This window comes from Pseudophryne corroboree, chromosome 7 (genome assembly GCF_028390025.1).
Source record: "Pseudophryne corroboree isolate aPseCor3 chromosome 7, aPseCor3.hap2, whole genome shotgun sequence".
NCBI classification, from domain to species: Eukaryota; Metazoa; Chordata; class Amphibia; order Anura; family Myobatrachidae; genus Pseudophryne; species Pseudophryne corroboree.
The window spans coordinates 100,256,004-100,274,474 of NC_086450.1; the positions used below are offsets into that span (position 1 = coordinate 100,256,004).

An 18,471-nucleotide genomic window follows, 5' to 3' on the forward strand; every position below is an offset into this window, starting at 1 on the left:
GGGGTCCATTAACCCACTCAGTGACGGCATGAGGGGGGTCCATTAACCCACTCAGTGACGGCATGAGGGGGGTCCATTAACCCACTCAGTGACGGCATGAGGGGGGTCCATTAACCCACTCAGTGACGGCATGAGGGGGGGGGGGTCCATTATCCCACTCAGTGACGGCATGAGGGGGGGGGGATCCATTAACCCACTCAGTGACGGCATGACGGGTGGTCCATTAACCCACTCAGTGACGCCATATGGGGGGGGGGGGGGGTTCCATTAACCCACTTAGTGACGGCATGAGGGGGTCCATTAACCCACTCAGTGACGGCATGAGGGGGTCCATTAACCCACTCAGTGAGGGCATGAGGGGGGGGGGGGGTCCATTAACCCACTCAGTGAGGGCATGAGGGGGTCCATTAACCCACTCAGTGACGGCATGAGGGGGTCCATTAACCCACTCAGTGACGGCATGAGCGGGGTGGGTCCATTATCCCACTCAGTGACGGCATGACGGGGGGTCCATTATCCCACTCAGTGACGGCATGACGGGGGGTCCATTATCCCACTCAGTGACGGCATGAGGGGGGGTCCATTAACCCACTCAGTGACGGCATGAGGGGGGGGGGGGTCCATTAACCCACTCAGTGACAGCATGAGGGGGGGGGGGGGGTCCATTAACCCACTCAGTGACAGCATGAGGGGGGGGTCCATTAACCCACTCAGTGACAGCATGAAGGGGGGGGGGGTCCATTAACCCACTCAGTGACAGCATGAAGGGGGGGGTCCATTAACCCACTCAGTGACAGCATGAGGGGGGGTCCATTAACCCACTCAGTGACAGCATGAGGGGGGGTCCATTAACCCACTCAGTGACAGCATGAGGGGGGGGGGGGGTCCATTAACCCACTCAGTGACAGCATGAGGGGGGTCCATTAACCCACTCAGTGACAGCATGAAGGGGGGGGGGGGGGTCCATTAACCCACTCAGTGACAGCATGAAGGGGGGGTCCATTAACCCACTCAGTGACGGCATGAGGGGGGGGGGTCCATTAACCCACTCAGTGACGGCATGAGGGGGGGGGTCCATTAACCCACTCAGTGACGGCATGAGGGAGGGGGGGGGGGGGGGTGTCCATTAACCCACTCAGTGACGGCATGAGGGGGGGAGGGGGTGTCCATTAACCCACTCAGTGAGGGCATGACGGGGGGTGTCCATTAACCCACTCAGTGAGGGCATGAGGGGGGGGGGGGGGTCCATTAACCCACTCAGTGAGGGCATGAGGGGGGGGGGTCCATTAACCCACTCAGTGAGGGCATGAGGGGGGGGGTCCATTAACCCACTCAGTGAGGGCATGAGGGGGGGGGGTCCATTAACCCACTCTGAGGGCATGAGGGGGGGGGGGGGGGTCCATTAACCCACTCAGTGAGGGCATGAGGGGGGGGGGGGTCCATTAACCCACTCAGTGAGGGCATGAGGGGGGGGGGGGGTCCATTAACCCACTCAGTGAGGGCATGAGGGGGGGGGGGGTCCATTAACCCACTCAGTGAGGGCATGATGGGGGGGGGGGTCCATTAACCCACTCAGTGAGGGCATGAGGGGGTCCATTAACCCACTCAGTGACGGCATGAGGGGGTCCATTAACCCACTCAGTGACGGCATGAGCGGGGTGGGTCCATTATCCCACTCAGTGACGGCATGACGGGGGGTCCATTATCCCACTCAGTGACGGCATGAGGGGGGTCCATTAACCCACTCAGTGACGGCATGAGGGGGGTCCATTAACCCACTCAGTGACGGCATGAGGGGGGGGTCCATTAACCCACTCAGTGACGGCATGAGGGGGGGGTCCATTAACCCACTCAGTGACAGCATGAGGGGGGGGGTCCATTAACCCACTCAGTGACAGCATGAGGGGGGGGGGTCCATTAACCCACTCAGTGACAGCATGAGGGGGGAAGGGGGTCCATTAACCCACTCAGTGAGGGCATGAGGGGGGTGGGTCCATTATCCCACTCAGTGACGGCATGACGGGGGGTCCATTAACCCACTCAGTGACGGCATGACGGGGGGTCCATTAACCCACTCAGTGACGGCATGACGGGGGTCCATTAACCCACTCAGTGACGGCATGAGGGGGGTCCATTAACCCACTCAGTGACGGCATGAGGGGGGTCCATTAACCCACTCAGTGACGGCATGAGGGGGGTCCATTAACCCACTCAGTGACGGCATGAGGGGGGTCCATTAACCCACTCAGTGACGGCATGAGGGGGGGGGGGGGGGGTGTCCATTAACCCACTCAGTGACGGCATGAGGGGGGGGGGGTGGTGTCCATTAACCCACTCAGTGACGGCATGAGGGGGGGGGGTGGTGTCCATTAACCCACTCAGTGAGGGCATGACGGGGGGTGTCCATTAACCCACTCAGTGAGGGCATGAGGGGGGGGGGGGGGGTCCATTAACCCACTCGGTGAGGGCATGAGGGGGGGGGTCCATTAACCCACTCAGTGAGGGCATGAGGGGGGGGGGTCCATTAACCCACTCAGTGAGGGCATGAGGGGGGGGTCCATTAACCCACTCAGTGAGGGCATGAGGGGGGGGGGTCCATTAACCCACTCAGTGAAACATGAGGGGGGTGGGTCCATTATCCCACTCAGTGACGGCATGACGGGGTGTCCATTAACCCACTCAGTGACGGCATGAGGGGGGTCCATTAACCCACTCAGTGACGGCATGAGGGGGGTCCATTAACCCACTCAGTGACGGCATGAGGGGGGTCCATTAACCCACTCAGTGACGGCATGAGGGGGGTCCATTAACCCACTCAGTGACAGCATGAGGGGGGGGGGGGTCCATTATCCCACTCAGTGACGGCATGAGGGGGGGGGGGTCCATTAACCCACTCAGTGACGGCATGAGGGGGGGGGGGGTCCATTAACCCACTCAGTGACGGCATGAGGGGGGGGGGGGTCCATTAACCCACTCAGTGACGGCATGAGGGGGGGGGGGGGGTGTCCATTAACCCACTCAGTGACGGCATGACGGGGGGTCCATTAACCCACTCAGTGACGCCATATGGGGGGGGGGGGGGGTGTTCCATTAACCCACTCAGTGAGGGCATGAGGGGGGGGTGGTGTCCATTAACCCACTCAGTGAGGGCATGACGGGGGGTGTCCATTAACCCACTCAGTGAGGGCATGAGGGGGGGGGGGGGGTCCATTAACACACTCGGTGAGGGCATGAGGGGGGGGGGGTCCATTAACCCACTCAGTGAGGGCATGAGGGGGGGGTCCATTAACCCACTCAGTGAGGGCATGAGGGGGGGGTCCATTAACCCACTCAGTGAGGGCATGAGGGGGGGGGGTCCATTAACCCACTCAGTGAGGGCATGAGGGGGGGGTCCATTAACCCACTCAGTGAAACATGAGGGGGGTGGGTCCATTATCCCACTCAGTGACCGGATGACGGGGTGTCCATTAACCCACTCAGTGACGGCATGAGGGGGGTCCATTAACCCACTCAGTGACGGCATGAGGGGGGTCCATTAACCCACTCAGTGACGGCATGAGGGGGGTCCATTAACCCACTCAGTGACGGCATGAGGGGGGTCCATTAACCCACTCAGTGACAGCATGAGGGGGGGGGGGGTCCATTATCCCACTCAGTGACGGCATGAGGGGGGGGGGGTCCATTAACCCACTCAGTGACGGCATGAGGGGGGGGGGGTCCATTAACCCACTCAGTGACGGCATGAGGGGGGGGGGGTGTCCATTAACCCACTCAGTGACGGCATGACGGGGGGGTCCATTAACCCACTCAGTGACGCCATATGGGGGGGGGGGGGTGTTCCATTAACCCACTCAGTGAGGGCATGAGGGGGGGGGGGGGGGGGGGTGTCCATTAACCCACTCAGTGAGGGCATGAGGGGGTCCATTAACCCACTCAGTGACGGCATGAGGGGGTCCATTAACCCACTCAGTGACAGCGTGAGTGGGGTGGGTCCATTATCCCACTCAGTGACGGCATGACGGGGGGTCCATTATCCCACTCAGTGACTGCATGACGGGGGGTCCATTATCCCACTCAGTGACGGCATGAGGGGGGTCCATTATCCCACTCAGTGACGGCATGAGGGGGGGGGGGGGTCCATTAACCCACTCAGTGACGGCATGAGGGGGGGGGGGGTCCATTAACCCACTCAGTGACAGCATGAGGGGGGGGGGTCCATTAACCCACTCAGTGACAGCATGAGGGGGGGGGGGGGGTCCATTAACCCACTCAGTGACAGCATGAGGGGGGTCCATTAACCCACTCAGTGACAGCATGAAGGGGGGGGGGGGGGGTCCATTAACCCACTCAGTGACGGCATGAGGGGGGGGGGGGTCCATTAACCCACTCAGTGACGGCATGAGGGGGGGGTCCATTAACCCACTCAGTGACGGCATGAGGGAGGGGGGGGGGGGGGTGTCCATTAACCCACTCAGTGACGGCATGAGGGGGGGAGGGGGGTGTCCATTAACCCACTCAGTGAGGGCATGACGGGGGGTGTCCATTAACCCACTCAGTGAGGGCATGACGGGGGGTGTCCATTAACCCACTCAGTGAGGGCATGAGGGGGGGGGGGGGGGGGTCCATTAACCCACTCAGTGAGGGCATGAGGGGGGGGGGGTCCATTAACCCACTCAGTGAGGGCATGAGGGGGGGGGGGGTCCATTAACCCACTCAGTGAGGGCATGAGGGGGGGGGGGGGTCCATTAACCCACTCTGAGGGCATGGGGGGGGGGGGGGTCCATTAACCCACTCAGTGAGGGCATGAGGGGGGGGGGGTCCATTAACCCACTCAGTGAGGGCATGAGGGGGGGGTCCATTAACCCACTCAGTGAGGGCATGAGGGGGGGGGGGGTCCATTAACCCACTCAGTGAAGCATGAGGGGGGTGGGTCCATTATCCCACTCAGTGACGGCATGACGGGGGGTCCATTAACCCACTCAGTGACGGCATGAGGGGGGTCCATTAACCCACTCAGTGACGGCATGAGGGGGGTCCATTAACCCACTCAGTGACGGCATGAGGGGGGTCCATTAACCCACTCAGTGACGGCATGAGGGGGGGGGGGGTCCATTATCCCACTCAGTGACGGCATGAGGGGGGGGGGGGATCCATTAACCCACTCAGTGACGGCATGACGGGGGGTCCATTAACCCACTCAGTGACGCCATATGGGTGGGGGGGTTCCATTAACCCACTTAGTGACGGCATGAGGGGGTCCATTAACCCACTCAGTGACGGCATGAGGGGGTCCATTAACCCACTCAGTGAGGGCATGAGGGGGGGGGGGTCCATTAACCCACTCAGTGAGGGCATGAGGGGGTCCATTAACCCACTCAGTGACGGCATGAGGGGGTCCATTAACCCACTCAGTGACGGCATGAGCGGGGTGGGTCCATTATCCCACTCAGTGACGGCATGACGGGGGGTCCATTATCCCACTCAGTGACGGCATGACGGGGGGTCCATTATCCCACTCAGTGACGGCATGAGGGGGGTCCATTAACCCACTCAGTGACGGCATGAGGGGGGGGGGGGGTCCATTAACCCACTCAGTGACAGCATGAGGGGGGGGGGGGGGGTCCATTAACCCACTCAGTGACAGCATGAGGGGGGGTCCATTAACCCACTCAGTGACAGCATGAAGGGGGGGGGGGGTCCATTAACCCACTCAGTGACAGCATGAAGGGGGGGGGGTCCATTAACCCACTCAGTGACAGCATGAGGGGGGGTCCATTAACCCACTCAGTGACAGCATGAGGGGGGGTCCATTAACCCACTCAGTGACAGCATGAGGGGGGGGGGGGTCCATTAACCCACTCAGTGACAGCATGAGGGGGGTCCATTAACCCACTCAGTGACAGCATGAAGGGGGGGGGGGGTCCATTAACCCACTCAGTGACAGCATGAAGGGGGGGGTCCATTAACCCACTCAGTGACGGCATGAGGGGGGGGGTCCATTAACCCACTCAGTGACGGCATGAGGGGGTCCATTAACCCACTCAGTGACGGCATGAGCGGGGTGGGTCCATTATCCCACTCAGTGACGGCATGACGGGGGGTCCATTATCCCACTCAGTGACGGCATGACGGGGGGTCCATTATCCCACTCAGTGACGGCATGAGGGGGGTCCATTAACCCACTCAGTGACGGCATGAGGGGGGGGGGGGTCCATTAACCCACTCAGTGACAGCATGAGGGGGGGGGGGGGGTGTCCATTAACCCACTCAGTGACAGCATGAGGGGGGGTCCATTAACCCACTCAGTGACAGCATGAAGGGGGGGGGGGTCCATTAACCCACTCAGTGACAGCATGAAGGGGGGGGGGGGTCCATTAACCCACTCAGTGACAGCATGAGGGGGGGTCCATTAACCCACTCAGTGACAGCATGAGGGGGGGTCCATTAACCCACTCAGTGACAGCATGAGGGGGGGTCCATTAACCCACTCAGTGACAGCATGAGGGGGGGTCCATTAACCCACTCAGTGACAGCATGAGGGGGGGGTCCATTTACCCACTCAGTGACAGCATGAGGGGGGGAGGGTCCATTAACCCACTCAGTGACGGCATGAAGGGGGGGGGGGGTCCATTAACCCACTCAGTGACGGCATGACGGGGGGTCCATTAACCCACTCAGTGACGGCATGACGGGGGGTCCATTAACCCACTCAGTGACAGCATGAGGGGGGGGGGGGTCCATTAACCCACTCAGTGACAGCATGAGGGGGGGGTCCATTAACCCACTCAGTGACAGCATGAGGGGGGGGTCCATTAACCCACTCAGTGACAGCATGAGGGGGGGGTCCATTAACCCACTCAGTGACGGCATGAGGGGGGGTGTCCATTAACCCACTCAGTGAGGGCATGAGGGGGGGGGGGTCCATTAACCCACTCAGTGAGGGCATGAGGGGGGGGGGGTCCATTAACCCACTCAGTGAGGGCATATGGGGGGGGGGGGTCCATTAACCCACTCAGTGAGGGCATGAGGGGGGGGGTCGTCCATTAACCCACTCAGTGAAGCATGAGGGGGGTGGGTCCATTATCCCACTCAGTGACGGCATGACGGGGGGTCCATTAACCCACTCAGTGACGGCATGACGGGGGGTCCATTAACCCACTCAGTGACGGCATGACGGGGGGTCCATTAACCCACTCAGTGACAGCATGAGGGGGGGGGGGGGTCCATTAACCCACTCAGTGACAGCATGAGGGGGGGGGGGTCCATTAACCCACTTAGTGACAGCATGAGGGGGGGGGGGGGGTCCATTAACCCACTCAGTGACGGCATGACGGGGGGTCCATTAACCCACTCAGTGACGGCATGACGGGGGGTCCATTAACCCACTTAGTGACAGCATGAGGGGGGGGTCCATTAACCCACTTAGTGACAGCATGAGGGGGGAAGGGGGTCCATTAACCCACTCAGTGAGGGGGGAAGGGGGTCCATTAACCCACACAGTGAGGGGGGAAGGGGGTCCATTAACCCACTCAGTGAGGGGGGAAGGGGGTCCATTAACCCACTCAGTGAGGGGGGAAGGGGGTCCATTAACCCACTCAGTGAGGGGGGAAGGGGGTCCATTAACCCACTCAGTGAGGGGGGAAGGGGGTCCATTAACCCACTCAGTGAGGGGGGAAGGGGGTCCATTAACCCACTCAGTGAGGGGGGAAGGGGGTCCATTAACCCACTCAGTGAGGGGGGAAGGGGGCCCATTAACCCACTCAGTGAGGGGGGAAGGGGGGCCATTAACCCACTCAGTGAGGGGGGAAGGGGGTCCATTAACCCACTCAGTGAGGGGGGAAGGGGATCCATTAACACACTCGGTGAGGGCATGAGGGGGGGTCATTAACACACGCAGTGCAGGCATGATTGGGGGGGGGGGGGGGTGTCATTAACCCATTCAGTTCAGGCATTGGGGGAGGCTTAAACACACTCACAGGGCACACCGAGCAGCTCCCATCCATAACACCCGGCCACGATAAGATAACCCTGGGATAGGTCCGATTGCCACCCGCCAGTCGAACAAAAAAAGCATTACATTCATCTCACTCTCCAGCAGCCTGACGGCACCAAGGTGCTAATCAAGTCCTGTCCTGGGATACAGCTCACATACACCAGCGCCGGAGCGCTTCCATACCGCGGCCGCACTGTCCCGATCCTTTTGTCCTGTGCCACTACTGCACTGCTATTCAAAGTTCCCGCGTACGCGCGCGCGACGCTTCTATCGACTCCGCCCCCAGCACCGCCCACTGACTGACGTGCACTAGGTCCTTCCGGCGAAGGCATCTTAGACGCTACCATTACAGTATAGTATCGTAGCCTGCTTTTAAGTGGTTCACGTGGCAGTCTTGTTCATCAGAGAGCAGAATTTACATAGGGTTGTCTTGCCTAAAGTGTGTTCTACAATTCATATGGTACCCGGCAGCCTGCAGTTCATGGGCTACTTCTAAAAGTTAAAAGGGGTATGGGTCGTTGGATTGACACAGTTTAGGTCGACAGTCATTAGGTCGACCATGGAAGGTCGACAGGGACAATAGGTCAACACGTAGTAGGTCGACAGGTCAAAAGGTCGACATGGGTTTTTTGCCTGTTTTTGTCTTCGTTTTTTTGTAAAGTGACGGGGAACCCCAATTAGTGCTACGCTCGGCACAGGTTACCGTTCCAATCGTAGTCCATGTGGATCGTTAAGTAAAAATCCAATAAATGGAAAAAAAATATGAAAAACTCATGTTGACCTAGTGACCATGTCGACCTAATGCATGTCGACATTCAGTGGTCGACCTAATGACTGCCAATCTAAGCTGTGTCGACCTAATGACCGTATCCCGTTAAAAGAAAGGCTTTTCTCCAGCATTTTCCAGGAAGAAAGCTAGACGTTGTTTTACTATGTATCTAGGGGAAATAATTCAAAAGCTGTGAAAATTTCTGTATCCGTGAATTTAGGCTTTCTCACAACTTTGTGGTATTCATATTGCAGGACAGCGTAGAAATATGTAATATCGCCCATCTCCAATGTTATTACGTAACGCCTTCCATGTTTCAATGCTACCATTATGCCTAAAGTTGGAAGCCTAGCTGTGCTAGGTCCCGAACCCTAGCACAGCTCTAAAGTGGTAACAAAACTCTAAGGGGTGTATTTATTAACGGTTGATGTTTAATCGCTCTAAATCGATATTGTGCTTCAGAGGCTAAAACACACATTTCTGCAGCGGGGTACACTGTGTTCCACAGTGAAAACATCGGGGTGTAGAGCGGGATCTTGATCCAGAGGCACCATCAGGCAAAGCTTTGACTGTCCCAGGATGCATTGGGGTCTCCTCTCTAACCCCGCCTCCAGGCACTGAGAGCTCAGTTTCGAGTGGTGCCTGTAGGCAGCAGGTCACCTAACAGACGGGCTGCACTGGGCAGCCCTGAAAAAGTTAAGAAGACTTCAAGGTCCGCAGCACTGATATGTCAGGGTGACATTCAGTGCTGCGTCTCCATCACCTCCCAAGCGGCATCGCATACTCCCACGGCTCAGTTCCCGGTACTTGTGGCGGAGACGCTCCGGCTTAGGCACATGGTCGCAGACGCTCTCCTGGATCGCGTGGCTGCTATGAAGGGAGTAGGTCAGATTAAATCGCGTTCCTGATCGCAGTCTAGGGAGATGAATTGCGAAGCTGGCGGGACACTGTCTCCGAGCAGGGACCCCACTATGGTAGCGTCTTGATTCTCTTCGTGCAGAGGACCTTTCCCATAACCCCCTGGGTCCATGTCACAATCTATTTGGAATAGAAAAGTGTGGCGAGTGGAGCGAGACACCGAGCCCGATGCATGGCGAGCGAAGCAAGCCCACGAGGGTCCAATGATGCATAGAAAAAAAAAATACCCCAAACGAACGGAGAACGAAGAGAACATTTAGCTGTAAGGGCGGAAGTTGTCTCCTGCCCTCTCGTTTTGTCACGTCCAGGTCCTTTGCACGAAGGCAACATAGACACAACCACCCCACTATGGCCCTCATTCCGAGTTGTTCGCTCGTTGCTGAGTTTCGCTATATTACGATTAGTCGCTTACTGCGCATGCGCAAGGTTCGCAGAGCGCATGCGCTTAGTTATTTTACACAAAAGTTAGATATTTTACTCACGGCATAACGAGGATTTCTCTAACGTCCTAGTGGATGCTGGGGACTCCGAAAGGACCATGGGGGGGATAGCGGCTCCGCAGGAGACTGGGCACAAAAGTAAAAGCTTTAGGACTACCTGGTGTGCACTGGCTCCTCCCCCTATGACCCTCCTCCAAGCCTCAGTTAGATTTTTGTGCCCGAAAGAGAAGGGTGCATACTAAGGGGCTCTCCTGAGCTGCTTAGAGTAAAAGTTTAAAGTAGGTTTTTTATTTTCAGTGAGACCTGCTGGCAACAGGCTCACTGCACCGAGGGACTAAGGGGAGAAGAAGCGAACTCACCTGTGTGCAGAGTGGATTGGGCTTCTTAGGCTACTGGACATTAGCTCCAGAGGGACGATCACAGGCCCAGCCATGGATGGGTCCCGGAGCCGCGCCGCCGGCCCCCTTACAGAGCCAGAAGACTGAAGAGGTCCGGAAAATCGGCGGCAGAAGACGTCCTGTCTTCAATAAGGTAGCGCACAGCACCGCAGCTGTGCGCCATTGCTCTCAGCACACTTCACACTCCGGTCACTGAGGGTGCAGGGCGCTGGGGGGGGCGCCCTGAGACGCAATAAAAATACCTTTTTTGGCAAAAAATACATCACATATAGCTCCTGGGCTATATGGATGCATTTAACCCCTGCCAATTTTTCCATAAAAAAGCGGGAGAAAGGCCGCCGAGAAGGGGGCGGAGCCTATCTCCTCAGCACACTGGCGCCATTTTTTCCTCACAGCTCCGTTGGAGGAAGGCTCCCTGACTCTCCCCTGCAGTCCTGCACTACAGAAACAGGGTAAAACAAGAGAGGGGGGGCACTAATTTGGCAGATAAATATATACAGCAGCTATATCAGGGAAAAACACTTATATAAGGTTATCCCTATATATATATAGCGCTCTGGTGTGTGCTGGCAAACTCTCCCTCTGTCTCCCCAAAGGGCTAGTGGGGTCCTGTCCTCTATCAGAGCATTCCCTGTGTGTGTGCTGTGTGTCGGTACGTTGTGTCGACATGTATGAGGAGGAAAATGGTGTGGAGGCGGAGCAATTGCCTGTGTTAGTGATGTCACCCCCTAGGGAGTCGACACCTGACTGGATGGTCTTATGGAAAGAATTACGTGATAGTGTCAGCACTTTACAAAAGACTGTTGACGACATGAGACAGCCGGCAAATCAGTTAATACCTGTACAGGCGTCTCAAACACTGTCAGGGGCTATAAAACGCCTGTTACCTCAGGTCGATACAGACACTGACACGGACACTGACTCCAGTGTCGACGGTGAGGAAACAAACGTATTTTCCAGTAGGGCCACACGTTACATGATCACGGCAATGAAGGAGGTTTTGAACATTCCTGATACTACAAGTACCACAAAAAAGGGTATTATGTGGGGTGTAAAAAAAACTACCCGTAGTTTTTCCTGAATCAGATGAATTAAATGAGGTGTGTGATGAAGCGTGGGTTTCCCCCGATAAAAAACTGCTAATTTCTAAAAAATTATTGGCATTATACCCTTTCCCGCCAGAGGTTAGGGCACGTTGGGAAACACCCCCTAGGGTAGATAAGGCGCTCACACGCTTATCAAAACAAGTGGCGTTACCGTCTCCTGATACGGCCGCCCTCAAGGAACCAGCTGATAGGAAGCTGGAAAATATCCTAAAAAGTATATACACACATACTGGTATTATACTGCGACCAGCAAACGCCTCAGCCTGGATGTGCAGTGCTGGGGTGGCTTGGTCGGATTCCCTGACTGAAAATATTGATACCCTGGACAGGGACAATATATTATTGACTATAGAGCATTTAAAGGATGCATTTCTATATATGCGTGATGCACAGAGGGATATTTGCACTCTGGCATCAAGAGTTAGTGCGATGTCCATTTCTGCCAGAAGAGGGTTATGGACGCGACAGTGGTCAGGTGATGCGGATTCCAAACGGCATATGGAAGTATTGCCGTATAAAGGGGAGGAGTTATTTGGGGTCGGTCTATCGGACCTGGTGGCCACGGCAACGGCTGGGAAATCCACCTTTTTACCCCAGGTCACCTCTCAGCAGAAAAAGATACCGTTTTTTCAGGCTCAGTCCTTTCGTCCCCATAAGGGCAAGCGGGCAAAAGGCCACTCATATCTGCCCCGGGGCAGAGGAAGGGGAAAAAGACTGCAGCAGACAGCCTCTTCCCACGAACAGAAGCCCTCCCCCGCTTCTGCCAAGTCCTCAGCATGACGCTGGGGCCTTACAAGCGGACTCAGGCACGGTGGGGGCCCGTCTCAAGAATTTCAGCGCGCAGTGGGCTCACTCGCAAGTGGACCCCTGGATCCTGCAGGTAGTATCTCAGGGGTACAAATTGGAATTCGAGACGTCTCCCCCTCGCCGGTTCCTGAAGTCTGCTTTACCAACGTCTCCCCCCGACAGTGAGGCGGTATTGGAAGCCATTCACAAGCTGTATTCCCAGCAGGTGATAATCAAGGTACCCCTCCTACAACAGGGAATGGGGTATTATTCCACGCTGTTTGTGGTACCGAACCCGGACGGCTCGGTGAGACCCATTTTAAATCTGAAATCCTTGAACACTTACATAAAAAGGTTCAAGTTCAAGATGGAGTCACTCAGAGCAGTGATAGCGAACCTGGAAGAAGGGGACTATATGGTGTCTCTGGACATCAAGGATGCTTACCTCCATGTGCCAATTTGCCCTTCTCACCAAGGGTACCTCAGGTTTGTGGTACAGAACTGTCACTATCAGTTTCAGACGCTGCCGTTTGGATTGTCCACGGCACCCCGGGTCTTTACCAAGGTAATGGCCGAAATGATGATTCTTCTTCGAAGAAAAGGCGTCTTAATTATCCCTTACTTGGACGATCTCCTGATAAGGGCAAGGTCCAGAGAACAGTTAGAGGTCGGAGTAGCACTATCTCAAGTAGTACTACGACAGCACGGATGGATTCTAAATATTCCAAAATCGCAGCTGATTCCGACGACACGTCTACTGTTCCTAGGGATGATTCTGGACACAGTACAGAAAAAGGTGTTTCTCCCGGAGGAGAAAGCCAGGGAGTTATCCGACCTAGTCAGGAACCTCCTAAGACCAGGCCAAGTGTCAGTGCATCAATGCACAAGGGTCCTGGGAAAGATGGTGGCTTCTTACGAAGCGATTCCATTCGGCAGATTCCACGCAAGAACTTTTCAGTGGGATCTGCTGGACAAATGGTCCGGATCGCATCTTCAAATGCATCAGCGGATAACCCTGTCTCCAAGGACAAGGGTGTCTCTCCTGTGGTGGTTACAGAGTGCTCATCTCCTAGAGGGCCGCAGATTCGGCATTCAGGATTGGGTCCTGGTGACCACGGATGCCAGCCTGAGAGGCTGGGGAGCAGTCACACAGGGAAAAAATTTCCAGGGCTTGTGGTCAAGCATGGAAACGTCACTTCACATAAATATCCTGGAACTAAGGGCCATTTACAATGCCCTAAGTCAGGCAAGGCCTCTGCTTCAGGGTCAGCCGGTGTTGATCCAGTCGGACAACATCACGGCAGTCGCCCACGTAAACAGACAGGGCGGCACAAGAAGCAGGAGGGCAATGACGGAAGTTGCAAGGATTCTTCGCTGGGCGGAAAATCATGTGATAGCACTGTCAGCAGTGTTCATTCCGGGAGTGGACAACTGGGAAGCAGACTTCCTCAGCAGACACGATCTTCACCCGGGGGAGTGGGGACTTCACCCAGAAGTCTTCCACATGATTGTGAACCGTTGGGAAAAACCAAAGGTGGACATGATGGCGTCCCGCCTCAACAAAAAACTGGACAGATATTGCGCCAGGTCAAGGGACCCTCAGGCAATAGCTGTGGACGCTCTGGTAACACAGTGGGTGTACCAGTCAGTATATGTGTTCCCTCCTCTGCCTCTCATACCCAAGGTACTGAGAATCATAAGAAGGAGAGGTGTAAAGACTATACTCGTGGCTCCGGATTGGCCAAGAAGGACTTGGTACCCGGAAATTCAAGAGATGCTCACGGAAGACCCGTGGCCTCTACCTCTAAGAAAGGACCTGCTCCAGCAGGGACCATGTCTGTTCCAAGACTTACCGCGGCTGCGTTTGACGGCATGGCGGTTGAACGCCGGATTCTGAAGGAAAAAGGCATTCCAGATGAAGTCATCCCTACCCTGATCAAAGCCAGGAAGGATGTAACTGTGCAACATTATCACCGTATTTGGCGTAAATATGTTGCGTGGTGTGAGGCCAGGAAGGCCCCTACAGAGGAATTTCAACTGGGTCGATTCCTGCATTTCCTGCAAACAGGACTGTCTATGGGCCTCAAATTAGGGTCCATTAAGGTTCAAATTTCGGCCCTGTCAATATTCTTCCAAAAAGAACTAGCTTCAGTTCCTGAAGTTCAGACGTTTGTCAAGGGGGTACTGCATATACAGCCTCCTTTTGTGCCTCCAGTGGCAACTTGGGATCTCAATGTAGTTTTGGGATTCCTAAAATCACATTGGTTTGAACCACTCACCACTGTGGACTTAAAATATCTCACATGGAAAGTGGTAATGCTGTTAGCCCTGGCTTCAGCCAGGCGTGTATCAAAATTGGCGGCTTTATCCTATAAAAGCCCTTACCTAATTTTTCATACGGACAGGGCAGAATTGAGGACTCGTCCTCAATTTCTCCCGAAGGTGGTTTCAGCATTTCACTTAAACCAGCCTATTGTGGTGCCTGCGGCTACTAGGGACTTGGAGGATTCCAAGTTGCTGGACGTAGTCAGGGCCCTGAAAATACAGGTTGAGTATCCCATATCCAAATATCCGAAATACGGAATATTCCGAAATACGGACATTTTTGAGTGAGAGTGAGATAGTGAAACTTTTGTTTTTTGATGGCTCAGTGTACACAAACTTTATTTAATACACAAAGTTATTAAAAATATTGTATTAAATGACCTTCAGGCTGTGTGTATAAGGTGTATAAGAAACATAAATGAATTGTGTGAATGTACACACACTTTGTTTAATGCACAAAGTTATAAAAAAATATTGGCTAAAATGACCTTTAGGCTGTGTGTATAAGGTGTATATGAGACATAAATGCATTCTGTGCTTAGATTTAGGTCCCATCACCATGATATCTCATTATGGTATGCAATTATTCCAAAATACGGAAAAATCCCATATCCAAAATACCTCTGGTCCCAAGCATTTTGGATAAGGGATACTCAACCTGTATATGTTTCCAGGACGGCTGGAGTCAGAAAATCTGACTCGCTGTTTATCCTGTATGCACCCAACAAGCTGGGTGCTCCTGCTTCTAAGCAGACGATTGCTCGTTGGATTTGTAGTACAATTCAGCTTGCACATTCTGTGGCAGGCCTGCCACAGCCAAAATCTGTAAAAGCCCATTCCACACGGAAAGTGGGCTCATCTTGGGCGGCTGCCCGAGGGGTCTCGGCTTTACAACTTTGCCGAGCAGCTACTTGGTCAGGGGCAAATACGTTTTCAAAATTCTACAAATTTGATACCCTGGCTGAGGAGGACCTGGAGTTCTCTCATTCGGTGCTGCAGAGTCATCCGCACTCTCCCGCCCGTTTGGGAGCTTTGGTATAATCCCCATGGTCCTTTCGGAGTCCCAGCATCCACTAGGACGTTAGAGAAAATAAGAATTTACTTACCGATAATTCTATTTCTCATAGTCCGTAGTGGATGCTGGGCGCCTATCCCAAGTGCGGATTGTCTGCAATACTTGTACATAGTTATTGTTACAAAAATCGGGTTATTATTGTTGTGAGCCATCTTTTCAGAGGCTCCTCTGTTATCATGCTGTTAACTGGGTTCAAATCACAAGTTGTACGGTGTGATTGGTGTGGCTGGTATGAGTCTTACCCGGGATTCAAAATCCTTCCTTATTGTGTACGCTCGTCCGGGCACAGTATCCTAACTGAGGCTTGGAGGAGGGTCATAGGGGGAGGAGCCAGTGCACACCAGGTAGTCCTAAAGCTTTTACTTTTGTGCCCAGTCTCCTGTGGAGCCGCTATCCCCCCCATGGTCCTTTCGGAGTCCCCAGCATCCACTACGGACTATGAGAAATAGAATTATCGGTAAGTAAATTCTTATTTTTTCATCGTTCTGGTGATCGGAGTGTGATTGACAGGAAGTGGGTGTTTCTGGGCGGAAACTGGCCGTTTTATGGGTGTGTGCGGAAAAACGCTGCCGTTTCTGGGAAAAATGCGGGAGTGGCTGGAGAAACGGGGGAGTGTCTGGGCGAACGCTGGGTGTGTTTGTGACGTCAAACCAGGAAGTCCCGAGCTACTCAGAAACTGCAAAGAAATTTATATCGGCAATTATGCGAATCTTTCGTTCGCAATTCTGCAAAGCTAAGATTCACTCCCAGTAGGCGGCGGCTTAGCGTGTTCAATGCTGCTAAAAGCAGCTAGCGAGCGAACAACTCTGAATGAGGGCCTATATCCGCCAGGGAATAGGAGTACAGGTCGGGTGTACTAGCACCCCTATTGGTAAGGCTCCATAGTACCGGCGGTGAGGTCCAGCATAGGGGAGCCGGAGCTTGACCTGTAGCCCCTCCCCCGGCCCAGGGCGCCATCTCCTCGTAGATTTCCCACCCTGGAGCTGCCTCACACTCTCCCTCAGTTCCTGACAGAGATGTGGGTGCCATCTTCTGAGCATAGCTGCTGCCGGTCTATGGGATTGCAGGGCAAGGTCTCCCCTGTAAAGCCGCCTGTACATAGCGCTGAGACTTTACAGACACTTGAGTATTCTACATGTCTTATTACAGACAGTAGTTAAGAAAGAGTGTACCTATTACAGAATATATTGTACGAGTATTCTGATATATACCTACGGTCTAGGACTGCGCTGTGTTTTATATATATATATATATATATATATATATATTAGTCCAGTGCAGTTTTATTGTGCTTAGAATAATTTCTGCATTGCCTGTGACTGTGTGTGCCTGTATCTGCTGTATGGTTTCACTCTCATGTGTATCCCATCTAAGGTAGCTATCACTATATTCTGTACCCAAAGGGACTAGGTGCGTCAGGGTCCTCTAATATAGTGTACACAGTACTTATCGCGATACGGATATTTTACTGTGTTACAGTCCCGTACAAGGGGATTTAGTTCACAAGTTTGTGTACTCTTACGCTGGTTGTGTATTTTGTCCACAGGTTGTGTACTTTGTCTGGCTTCATCGTACTAATAGCCTGATTGTTGCTTTATTACAATGTCTAACAATAAGGGCAGTAAAACTCTGGAGGCTCCTGTAAGTTGCAAGGTATGCTCCAGAGATTTACCTGAGGGGGAAATATTGTGTGATGGTCTGTATTCTAAATGTCATACACCTCCCAGTCAGCCTGCAGCTCCTGTGACTACAATGGAGCCACCCTGGGCTATGTTCACTACCCTCCTGGGGACTCTGGTGGACCATTTAGCCCCCCCCCCCCCCCTGTGGGACTGCCGCCACAAATTGTCCCTATAGTAAATCAGCCTTGGACGCAAAATTTGTCTACCCAGCTACAGCAGTTAAATCAGTCTTTGGTTAGACAGAGATCTACTCCAGGTCAGTCCCATGTCCCTGGGTCCTCTAAGCGGGCTGTTTCCTCACAATCCACTAACCTCTCTGATGTTTCATCTGATGAGGAGGGGAGCATACGGTCCTGTCAGACTCTGAATCCTGTGTTACTGACGAGGACTCTCCCTCACAGGTTGATGTCCCTGCCATAGTGGCTGCTGTTAAGCAGATCCTGCAAATCACTGAGGATGAGGATTCCACTACAGTGGCCAAGAAAACTGATATGTTTAAACAACAGAAAGTGGTTAAAACTGTATTACCCATTCTGATCATCTTGTGGACATCAGGAGGGAACCCTGGTCTACCCCATGTAAGAAATTCCCGCTCCCTAAACGAGCTTTGGCTCGATATCCTCTCATCCGCCGCCGGTGGATTCTGACGTCACCCGTCTCGTGGTGTCGTCTACTCTGCCTGTCACCACTGTCACCTCCCTGAAGGAACCGACAGATAAGCGTGTGGTGGGATGCCTGAAATTTATATATTCCCGTGCAGGGGCCATTGATAGACCCAAGATAGCTGCCTCTTGGGCCGCAAAAGGTATTGAGGCGTGGGTTCAGGCATTAGAGAATGAGCTGCCCGAGGATATTTCTGACAATGCTAGACAATACCTGTCTCACATATGCACCGCCATCTATTACATTCAGGAGGTGTCCTCTGAGGCGGGGGTACTGGCAGCCAAAGCGTCATCCACGCCGGTCCTGGCTCGCCGCA

The 18,471-nt window shown here is 54.1% G+C and overlaps 1 protein-coding gene and 1 long non-coding RNA gene across 2 annotated transcripts in view; both read right to left on the bottom strand.

Annotated features, from left to right (window-relative positions):
- The window catches only part of LOC134943427 (uncharacterized), a 40,526-nt gene extending 32,264 nt beyond the window's left edge, over positions 1-8,262 (bottom strand). Inside the window, exon 1 of the long non-coding RNA XR_010181525.1 lies at positions 8,177-8,262. This is a non-coding gene — a long non-coding RNA (uncharacterized LOC134943427). The remainder of the gene's footprint in view (positions 1-8,176) is intronic.
- The window catches only part of DCAF17 (DDB1 and CUL4 associated factor 17), a 221,467-nt gene that overhangs the window by 168,892 nt on the left and 34,104 nt on the right, over positions 1-18,471 (bottom strand). The window lies entirely within an intron of this gene.